Raw genomic sequence first — 10,971 nt, forward strand, 5'->3', positions numbered from 1 at the left:
GCCCTCTATCTACTATTGCCAGTCTCTCCCCTCACTGTAGTTTCTCTATATGTGCTTTCAGACTGGCATTTTGAACACAGGCAGCATTTCAATTATGATCCTGGAATGTCGAAACACTTCTGGTTTTTGTTCCTACTTGATCTATCATTGCACTCACCTCATCTGGTGTCCCAGGTCTAAACCAGTCCCTGATTAGAGAAGAATGAAAATCAGAAGTGTATCGAACCTCAAGGGACAGATTTCACACATGCAATGCCTTTGAAAAACACTCTCCCTGTTGTGGAAATGCCAGCATGAAAAGTGTTTCTATCCCGCTTTCCCTCTGTTAATCTCTTACCCCCTCAAATTCTTAGTTTCTCTGCATGCAGTATACACTTCTTCGCCCCTCGCTGTGCAGTAATGTAGGTAGGGCTTCAGTATGAGCAGAATACTAGTGTCTAATGCTATTACAATAAGCTGCTCTCAGGTAAGCACTGCTTTACTCGACACACACTAGCCAGTGCATTTCTTACAGGATTGGGGGAAAAGGGCTACATTCACTCTGTGTACACATTGTGCTAAAGCCTATTGAATACATTGAATTATAAACTGGGTGGTTCGAGCCCTGAATGCTGATTGGCTGACAAACCTATATACCACGGGTATGACAAAACATTTATTGCTACTGCTCCAATTACGTTGGTAACTAGTTTATAATAGCAATAAGGCACCTTAGGGGTTTGTTACATATTGCCAAAATACCATGGCTAAAGGTTGTGCCTAAGAACAGCCCTTGGCCGTGGTATATTAGCCATATGCCACACCCTCTCGTGTGTTATTGCTTAAATATACCTCCACCAGCAATGGTGCACAAGTTTGCATGAACAGATATATCCATTACGCCTGGATTAGGCTAGGTTTCTTCTTTTGGTCACGTTCCTAAATGCATGTTTATGGAGAACGTGCATTTTATAAGCCTACAGATTCCTGGACTTAATTTTGGTGTTCATCTGGAACAATTAAGGGATATTAGAACAGAAACAAGAATGTGCACAACTGGCCTTAATGAGGTAGCTCAGTTTAGCTGTTGAATTTCACACAAATAGTGTATGATGTAAATGAAGGCCAAGCTTTCGGTTAGGATATTGTGTTTAGAGGTATGGGCAGGAGTCAAGCGCAGGAGAGCAGAGATGTCCGAGTAGCATTTTTAATAGGCAAGTCCACAAACATATAGGTCAGGTACAATACCAAAATAAACGCCCTCGACAAAAGAGTAACCAGTTACTCACGGAAGGAGGAAAACAACGCTCCTTGAACTTATGCACTCGGTAGAATACGTGAAAAGAAATAAGGCACAACCTCAACATAACACGAATAATCCCACACAAACCTAAGCAGGCAACAGAGGTAATTATACACACAAAAATTAAAGCAAATGAAACCACGTGTGACAGAACCAAAGACAAAACTAACAAAAGGATCGGGGATGGCTAGTAGACCGGCAACGCCAACCACCGCCCAAACAGGGAGAGGAACCACCGTCGGTGAACGTCATGACACTTTCTCCTGAACAATGATTTGTTTTATTTCTATTTATACTCAGCAGTCGACCCAGTAGCTGCTCCAATTTCCGGGGAGATATCCGTAACACAGCTAAGAACTCTGGGGAAATTTGTGATATCCAGATCGACTGCAAATACTAACAGTATAAGGAGCGTTTCTACTTTGTGGGACATTGTATTCTTTGTTTATTTGCAGGTCACCCGACAGGGCCCTACTGTTTGTTCAAACCTTCCCTGTGTCAATTCCACAAGGGATAAAAAAAAGAGTGGAATAATAAATGTTAGTCTGCCTATTTAAAACGTTACATAGGCTGGGCCCAATGCCAACGTGCATGTTGTGTAGAGGCGCCCAGAGTTTTAATGTAGCTACTACTGAAGTTTTGATCACAGTGGGTGTCGTCACTGTGATCAAATGTCTTGATACCATGACCTTAAAAATATATATTTTTCTATTACTATACCAAACAAAAATATAAATGCAACATGTAAAGTGTTGGTCCCATGTTTCATGAGCTACAAAATAAGATCCCAGAAATGTTCCATACACACAAAAAGGTGATTTCTCTCAAATTTGTTTACATCCCTGTTAGTGAGGATTTCTCCTTTGCCAAGATAATCCATCCACCTGACAGGTCTGGTATATTAACAAGCTGATTGAACAGCATATTCATTACACATGTGCTGGGAACAATAAAAGGCCACTTTAAAATATGCAGTTTTGTCACAAAACAATGCCTCAGATGTCTCAGGTTGAGGGGACGTACAATTGAAATGGTGACTGCAGAAATGTCCCCCAGAGCTGTTGCTAGAAAATTGAATGTTTATTTCTCTACCATAAGCCAGCTCCAACGTCATTTTAGAGAATTTGGCAGTACATCCAACTGGCCTCACAACCGCAGACCACATGTAACCACGCCAGCCCAGGACCTCCACATCCAGCTTCTTCACCTGCAGGATCGTCTGAGGTGGTGCTGACAAGTATTTTTTTATTTTTTTTTATTTTACCCCCTTTTTCTCCCCAATTTCATGGTATCCAATTGTTGTGGTAGCTACCATCTTGTCTCATTGCTACAACTCCCGTACGGGCTCGGGAGAGACGAAGGTTGAATGTCATGTGTCCTCCGATACACAACCCAACCAGCCGTACTGCTTCTTAACACAGCGCGCATCCAACCCGGAAGCCAGCCGCACCAATGTGTCAGAGGCTACACCATGCACCTAGCAACCTTGGCTAGCGCGCACCGGCCCGCCACAGGAGTCGCTGGTGCGTGATGAGACAAGGAGATCCCTACCGACCAATCCCTCCCTAACCCGGACGACGCTAGGCCAATTGTGCGTCGCCCCACGGACCTCCCGGTCGCGGCCGGTTACAACAGAGCCTGGGCGCGAACCCAGGGACTCTGATGGCACAGCTGGCGCTGCAGTACAGCGCCCGTAACCACTGTACTCTGGAGCGGGATCGATTTGGAGGTGGAGGGTTCATCATGGTCTGGGGCGGTGAGTCACAGCATCATTGGACTGAGCTCGTCATTGAAAGCAATCTCAACACTATGCGTTACAGGGAAGACATCCTCCTCCCTCATGTGGTACCCTTCCAGCAGGCTCTTCCTGACATGACCCTCCAGCATGACAATGCCACACTGCTCATTCTGTGCGATATTTCCTGCAAGACAGGAATGTCAGTGTTCTGCCATGGCCAAAGAAGAGCCCGGATCTCAATCTGGGACCTGTTGGATCAGAGGGTGAGAGCTAGGGAAAATTCCATCATGGCTTTAGGAGCATCTTATATGCTATTTGACATCATTTGAGTCAATTGGAGGCGTACGTGTGGATGTATTTCAAGGCCTACCTTCAAACTCAGTGCATCTTTGCTTGACATCATGGGAAAATCAAAAGAAATCAGCCAAGGCCTCAAACAAAATTGTAGACCTCCGTAAGTCTGGTTCATCCTTGGGAGCAATTTCCAAACACACCACATTCAACTGTACAAACAATAGTATGCAAGTATAAACACCATGGGACCATGCAGCCGTCATACCGCTCAGGAAGGAGGCACGTTCTGTCTCCTAGAGATTAACGTACTTTGGTGCAAAAAGTGCAAATCAATCCCAGAACAGCAAAGGGCCTTGTTTTCCTCCAGCATCTTCACAGGTACAAAAGTATCTATATCCACAGTAAAATGAGTCCTATGGAAGGCTACCTGAAACATTTGACCCAAGTTCAACAATTTCAAGGCAATGCTACCAAATACTAATTGAGTGTGTATGTAAACTTCTGACCCACTGGGAATGTGATGAAAGAAATAAAGCTGAAATAAAATCATTCTGACATTTCACATTCTTAAAATAAATAGGTGATCCTAACTGACCTAAGATAGGGAATTTTTACTAGGATTAAACGTCAGGAATTGTGAAAAACTGAGTTTAAATGTATTTGGCTAAGGTGTATGTAAACTTCCGACTTCAACTCTGTGTGTGTGTGTGTGTGTGTGAGAGATATACATACAACTTTCCTTCCGACCTATTGAAAAACAGTTGAAACTTCAGAGAATCCATCCAAGTGGGTATATCAATCAGGTTTAGATTAGGCTCTTAACAAGAGAACGTTCAATTATCAGATTTAAGAGCTGAGAATATCTTTAGAATATTTAAGAGCGGAGATCACCTTTAGAGGATTTAAGATCTAATTGTATGGCTGGAACAAGGTGTTAATGTGAGAACTATAATTAACACACAAATACTACAGATTACATGTAGGCAAGCCTGACGTGCTGTCAATACATTACACATGGTGTCATATATCTGAGTTACAGTATGCAGAGGTTTTGTTCAACCAAGAGGATGGTAGGTGTGGTTGAGAGGATGTGTGTGTGGCGCCTCACCTTGGGGAAGTAGAAGGCAGCGATGACCCTGCGTGGGCGGTTGCTGTACACCTGCAGGCAGCACCTCAGCGCCATCATCAAGAGGGGCACGAAAAAGAGAGAGGGGGATTGTTGTTGATCTTGTAACTGTTGCCATGATTTGACTCATCTGTGGTCTCACTTAATCCTGATTATTAGCACATACTATGCGAATGCCCATTTTATTGTGCATGGATAACTCCTAGTTGCCATCATGCACATGGACAAACATGTGATGCTACAGTATGTGTGTGTTCAATGCCTCTTGACAACACTGTCTAAACTATCTAGCCAAACAAGGCTGTACACTACTAGACCTGAGCAGATTAGTGTTGTAGCCAGTAAGACAGGGACAGGTCAACACCAACTAGCCACAACACACACATCAGTCTTTGGCACATTGAGCAGTGAGAGAACATCAGAGAGGCCACCTACACTGGTTACTAGACTGCATATCCAGGTTAGAGGTGGTGTTGAAGGCCCCGATGGTCTTCCTCAGCAGCTTGGCCATCATGGACTGTCCTCCCATGTTGATGTCTATGTAGTGGCTCCCTGTGGCATGAGTTAACACAATCACACTGTGACAATGATATGGTACAGGAGAAAGTGTGTGTGTGTGAGAGTCACTGGTGAGGGAGAACTCTGTGAAAGTGTCTGCGGATGATGTCAAAGATGTGGTAGAGGACCATGTCGACAGCCAGTAGCACACAGACAAACACAGCCAGAGAGACTACCTGCAGTAGGCCTGCCATCTGTGGCCCAATTACATAGATCTGGGATTAGACTTGACTCCCTTTTGTGATTGTAAAAAGACTTGGACAGGTATTTTCATCAATCACAAGATTGTCCTTCAGTCTATACAACCCTAAAGTCAGCAAGGAGTGGAATGTTAGTAATAAACAAGTCATTGGAGAAAATTATTGGAATGAAATCCACCCAGGAGATTAGCAACACACCACTAGTTTAAGCACACTGGGATGTATGAACAGGCTGCGAGGGTTGATGAAAAGGCATCGCTCAGCTTTCTTCAAAGGTAACATAACGTTTGTCCTGAAATGTCAAAACGTACATATCAGCTTCCAAACATTATACACTCCGCTATGTACTTATTTGGACAATGAAGCTAAAACAATTATTCGATTTTTGTAATTTGTTCCAGTCATTGGCAGCAGAGAACTGGAAGGAAAGGTGGCCAAAGGAAGTGTTGGCTTTTGGGATGACCAGTGCAATATACCTGCTGGAGCGCATGCTAAGGGTGGGTGTTGCTATGGTGACCAGTGAGCTAAAATAAGGCGGGGCTTTACCTAGTAAAGACTTATAGATGACCTGGAGCCTGTGGGTTTGGGGAAGGATATGTAGCGAGGGCCAGCCAACGAGAGCATACAGGTTGCAGTGGTGGGTAGTATATGGGGCTTTGGTGATAAAACGGATGACACTGTGATAGCAAACTAGATGTGGTCCGAGTAGGGTGTTGGGGACTATTTTGTAAATTACATCACCGAAGCCAATGATCGGTAGGATAGGCAGTTTTACGAGGGTATGTTTGGCAGCATGAGTGAAGGAGGCTTTGTTGTGAAATAGGAAGCAGATTCTAGATTTAATTTTGGATTGGAGATGCTTAATGGGAATCTGGAAGGAATTTACAGTCTAACCAGACACCTAGGTATTTGTAGCGGTCCACAAATTCTAGGTCAGAACCGTCCAGAGTAGTGATGCTAGTCGGACGAGAGGGTGCGGGCCGCAATCATTTGAAGAGCATGCACTTAGTTTTACTAGCATTTAAAAGCAGTTGGAGGCCACGGAAGGTGTCGTATGGCATTGAAGCTTGTTTGGAGGTTTGTTAGCACAGTGTCAAAAGGGCCAGATGTATACAGAATGGTGTCGTCTGCGTAGAGGTGGATCAGAGAATCACCAGCAGCAAGAGCGACATCATTGATATATACAGAGAAAAGAGTCAGCCCGAAAATTGAACCCTGTGGCACCCCCATAGAGACTGCCAGAGGTCCGGACAACAGACCCTCCGATTTGACACACTGAATAGCCAAGGCTATTGAGTCTGCCGATAAGAATGAGGTGATTGACAGAGTCAAAAGTGGAGAAGGTACGGTGGGATTTGAAATGGTCGGTGATCTGCTTATTAACTTGGCTTTCGAAGATTTTAGAAAGGCATGGCAGGATGGATATAGGTCTATAGCAGTTTGGATCTAGAGTGTCTCCCGCTTTGAAGTTGGAGATGACCGAGGCAGCTTTCCAATCTTTGGGGATCTCAGACGATACGAAAGAGAGGTTGAATAGGATAGTAATAGGGGTTACAACAATTTTGGCAGATGATTTTAAAAAGAGAGGGTCCAGATTGTCTAGCCCGGCTGATTTGTAGGGATTCAGATTTTGCAGTTCTTTCAGAACATGATTGAGAATGTTAGACACACATATATCACACCCCTCCGCAAACGCTAGCCTCACCGTTATCGGGAATGGTAAGAGGTTAGCATGTTTTGGGGGGCATGATCTTTGTACAACTCACAATTCATTCATGATTACCAGTAATCGTGGTAGCATTCACATTAATGTAAAATTGTTAAGAAACATTTTCTATACTTCAAAGTGACTCAAAAAATGACAATACATTATTTACCTATACTCCAAATGCTGGAGTATAGAGCCTGGATTTCAACCTTGACTGATTCAGACCTGGAAACTGGATGTATGGACTCTGGCCAAACGTGGAAGCTCAGGAACTGTAAATAACATCCAATTAAAGTATTGTGCAAGGTGTACCTTCAAAAGAGTAAGGCATCATACATGTATTTCGAGTAGAGAAAACCTCCAAATGACCCAATTATGTGTAAACTACAGTCTTTTATTTCTTTCATTTTTTAACTGCCTTGGTTTTAGTGAGAGCAGACAGGAGTTGGGCTTGTAACTGCAGCACCACACGTTAGTACTGAATTATCTGGACAGTGCGTCAATGGAGAAGTTGAGCTTGTCGAATGTTTGCCCAAAGTTCTGTAGCGGAAGAATCAGAATTAGTTGTGTAACATAGATAATTAAGATGTCTTATCTGCATAATATGCTTCTGTGAGACACTTGTTATTAGAATGCATCTCTTCTGACTCTGGTGTTGGCAGTTGCACTTCTTCCCTCAGCTGGGGCTCAGTCAACTGGGACACCGAGAAGGGAGAGGTCAGGCTTGTCTTTCACATGTCCCTGGTTCTATGCAGAATATCAGAAAGAGAAGAGGACAGGAGAGAACATTGTCTTCATATGTAAATGTGTCTACCTATTCTTAAACCATGTGAAGGGATGGCGTGATTAATGGGGAACCAATTACTTGTCTCCACAATGTCTGTGCGCCAGTCACTCCCTCCTTTGGCATTGGGGGATGTGTGTGGTAGTGTCTGCAACCATTGTATGTCATCTCTGATGTTGCACTTATTCTGGGTTAGCAGGCTCCGGACCGGGGACCTAGAGGCTCACTACCCTCTGTGAGCTTGTCCAGGAGTGGGGTCATGAAGGGGTTTTACTTGAGATGGGAGTATTTGGAGTTGACAACTGATTTATGCCATTGGATGAGTTGGTGTTTTTGTGCTATGAAGTACCAGGAACGAGATTGGAACCTCATCTTAGGGACCAAACTGAACAATAATTTATAGCAAATGCTATTTGGCTACGGGATACTCCTTTCTCATTTAAAAAGTCTCACCTTGTGACCCATTCAAAACATCTGTGGATTGTTATGTCAACTAGGGGGTGGATCTTGGCTATAAAATACCTTTGTCTCGCTGCTTTTCAACAAATCATCAGAGACTGTGATTCGTCGACCAGCCATTGCTATTGCAACGCTCTCACTATTAAGTGTAACTCTGACTTGTGTGATAAGTTTGTCTCCCCTCATTTTATAATAAAGAAATGAACCACCACAGTTCCCTTCCACTGGGATCTCCTCTCTGCACCAGGACTTCATGACTGACTTGAAATGCAACCAAGCAAACATCATTGTAATCAGAAAAGTACAGTATATCATCCCACTTGACTAAAACACCTGGGCTACCAATGAAGTTGAACCCCTACCTCTCATGATGTCACAGAGGAAGTGGAATCTCATGTACACACACATGTGGTTGATGACTGGGGCTTTGATGGCATCCATGCAGTCCTGCCACTTGACCTCAAACCACTCCCGACAGCACTCCATCCCCTGCTCCACCACATCTGTCCCACAACGCAGAAAAACAGACAGTGAGTAATGTCAGTACATTCTCAACTAACTATCGACCAAAAACAACCAACTTCAATCTGCTGAATAGGTTTTTAAATGCAAACCAATACTCAGTTACATCGCATCGTCTCTGCTGCATACAAATTATGGGTGCTGTTGCCGGCAGCAACAGGGCCCTGTTCCATGAAGTCATAGCCATACCTCCCCATGACCTCATATCTGATGCTCTGTAACTGCCTGCTCACACTCTTAGCCTCCTCCTGGAACTCCCCATTATCCTCCTGACCCAGTAATGACATGAAGGAAATGTTGGGGCATGTCCTTGAAATATCAGTCGATAATGTGAAACAAACCTACTGAACTAATACAATAGTGAACTGTATCACACTAGTGGATACTCAGACTGCTCTCAGGGCAGATCTGCCAGTTATGACTAGCATTAGTGACTTTTCATAGCAGGTTTGGAAAACTTAAGCAGCAGGTTAGGATAATTAGGTTTAGGAAAAGGGTTAGCCAAAATTCACAACACAAATATATCTAGCTTGAACCAGGCCTGCCCTGAGGACAGTCTTGGTTTCCACTAATGCTATTCTGGCAATAGTGATCCACTGAACATAATGTGCAACTTACCACAATACCCTGCACCACCTCCATGAAGGGCTCCGTCACATCCCTCCACATGACCTTGCTGTGTTTGATCTGGAGTTCGATGTTGCACCCCATAGAGAAGGCCACATCCTGGACAATACAGTGGAAGGGCCTGACAGGATGAGAGAACAGGGTGAGCAGAGGATTGCCAGTTTGCACCACAGCGATGCCATACTGCTAGCAAGCTATTTGGCAAGTATCAAGGCAATACATTTTTTCCAGAGCTATTTTCAGTTACCCCTATACAGGCCGTAGAGGACAAACAGCATGAGGTACGCCCTGCCACGGTAGCTGAGCATGCTGGGAAAGAGCAGAGGGACCGAGCAGCGAAAGTAGGAGGAAAATGCCACACCCAGAACACATACAGCTGAAAAATACACACAGAGCATGACTAATATGTTTCCAATTAGTTTACTTTACTGATTGACTCCAAACAGTGTTCAATTGCAGTACCACAATCTACTCACCAACAAAAGCATATTCTGCTAAGAGCCTGTTTACAGTGGTCATTGTGACATTGTGGAAGAGACCCAGAAATAAACCTGGAGGGGAGAATTCACAATGAGTTGGTGTAACATCTGTCTTCTGATGAAGAAGGAGACCAAGGTGCAGAGTGATAGACGTTCATGATTTTTTAATAATACTGAATACCACAACAAAATAACAAAGTTGAACAAAACGAAACAGTTCTATCAGGTGCAGACACTAAACAGAAAACTACCCACAAAACCCAAACGAAAAAGGACAGCTTATCCCCAATCAGAGACAACGATAGACAGCTGCCTCTGATTGGGAACCACACCAACATAGAAATAAAGAAACTAGAATGCACACCCTTGTCACACCCTGGCCTAACCAAGAAAGAGAATAAAAGCCTCCCCCAAAGGTGCAGACTCCGGTCGCAAAACCTGACTCTAAAGGGGAGGGTCCGAGTGGGCATCTCTTCAAGGCAGCGGCTCCGGTGCGGGACGTAGACCCCCCTCCACCCGCAGATCCCTCCGCTTTGGTGGCGGCCCTAGTGCATGGACCTTCACTGGAGGAACCAGGCCGCAGATCATCGCAGCAGGCTCCGGACCGGGGACCGTCGCCGCAGGCTCCTTGCCATGGATCATCACTACAGGCTCCGGACAATGGATCATCACTGGATGCTTCGTGCCATGAATCATCACTGGAGGCTTCGTGCCATGGATCATCACTGGTCCTGTTACGTGGAACCGGAACAGGTCTCACCGGACTGAGGAGATGTACTGGAAGCCTGGTGTGTGGAGCTGCCACAGGGCTTACCAGGCTGGGGAGAATACTGGAGGCCTGGTACGTGGAACCGGAACAGGTCTCACCGGACCGGGAAGAGGCACTGGAAGCCTGGTGCATGGAGCAGGCACCGGATACACTGGGCCGTGGAGGCGCACTGGAGGTCTCAAGCGTAGAGCTGGCACAACCCGTCCTGGCTGGATGGTTACTTTCACCCGGCAAATGCGGGGCGCTAGCACAGGATGCACTGGACAGTGCAGATGCAACGGAGACATGGTGCGCAGAGCCGGCGCAGGATATCCTGGGCCGTAATGTCTGTCGTCTGATGAAGAAGGAGACCAAGGTGCAGCGTGGTAGGCGTTCATGATTTTTTTAATAAAACTGAACACCGCAAAAAACAGTTCTGTCAGGTG

General features: G+C 45.0%; 1 pseudogene; it reads right to left on the reverse strand.

Moving 5' to 3' along the window:
- Window positions 1–3,043: 3,043 nt before the first annotated feature.
- LOC139376920 (E3 ubiquitin-protein ligase DCST1-like) lies at window positions 3,044–9,817 on the reverse strand (annotated as a pseudogene).
- Window positions 9,818–10,971: the final 1,154 nt, after the last annotated feature.

The sequence above is a fragment of the Oncorhynchus clarkii genome, chromosome 2 (genome assembly GCF_045791955.1).
Source record: "Oncorhynchus clarkii lewisi isolate Uvic-CL-2024 chromosome 2, UVic_Ocla_1.0, whole genome shotgun sequence".
In the NCBI taxonomy this organism is placed as follows: Eukaryota; Metazoa; Chordata; class Actinopteri; order Salmoniformes; family Salmonidae; genus Oncorhynchus; species Oncorhynchus clarkii.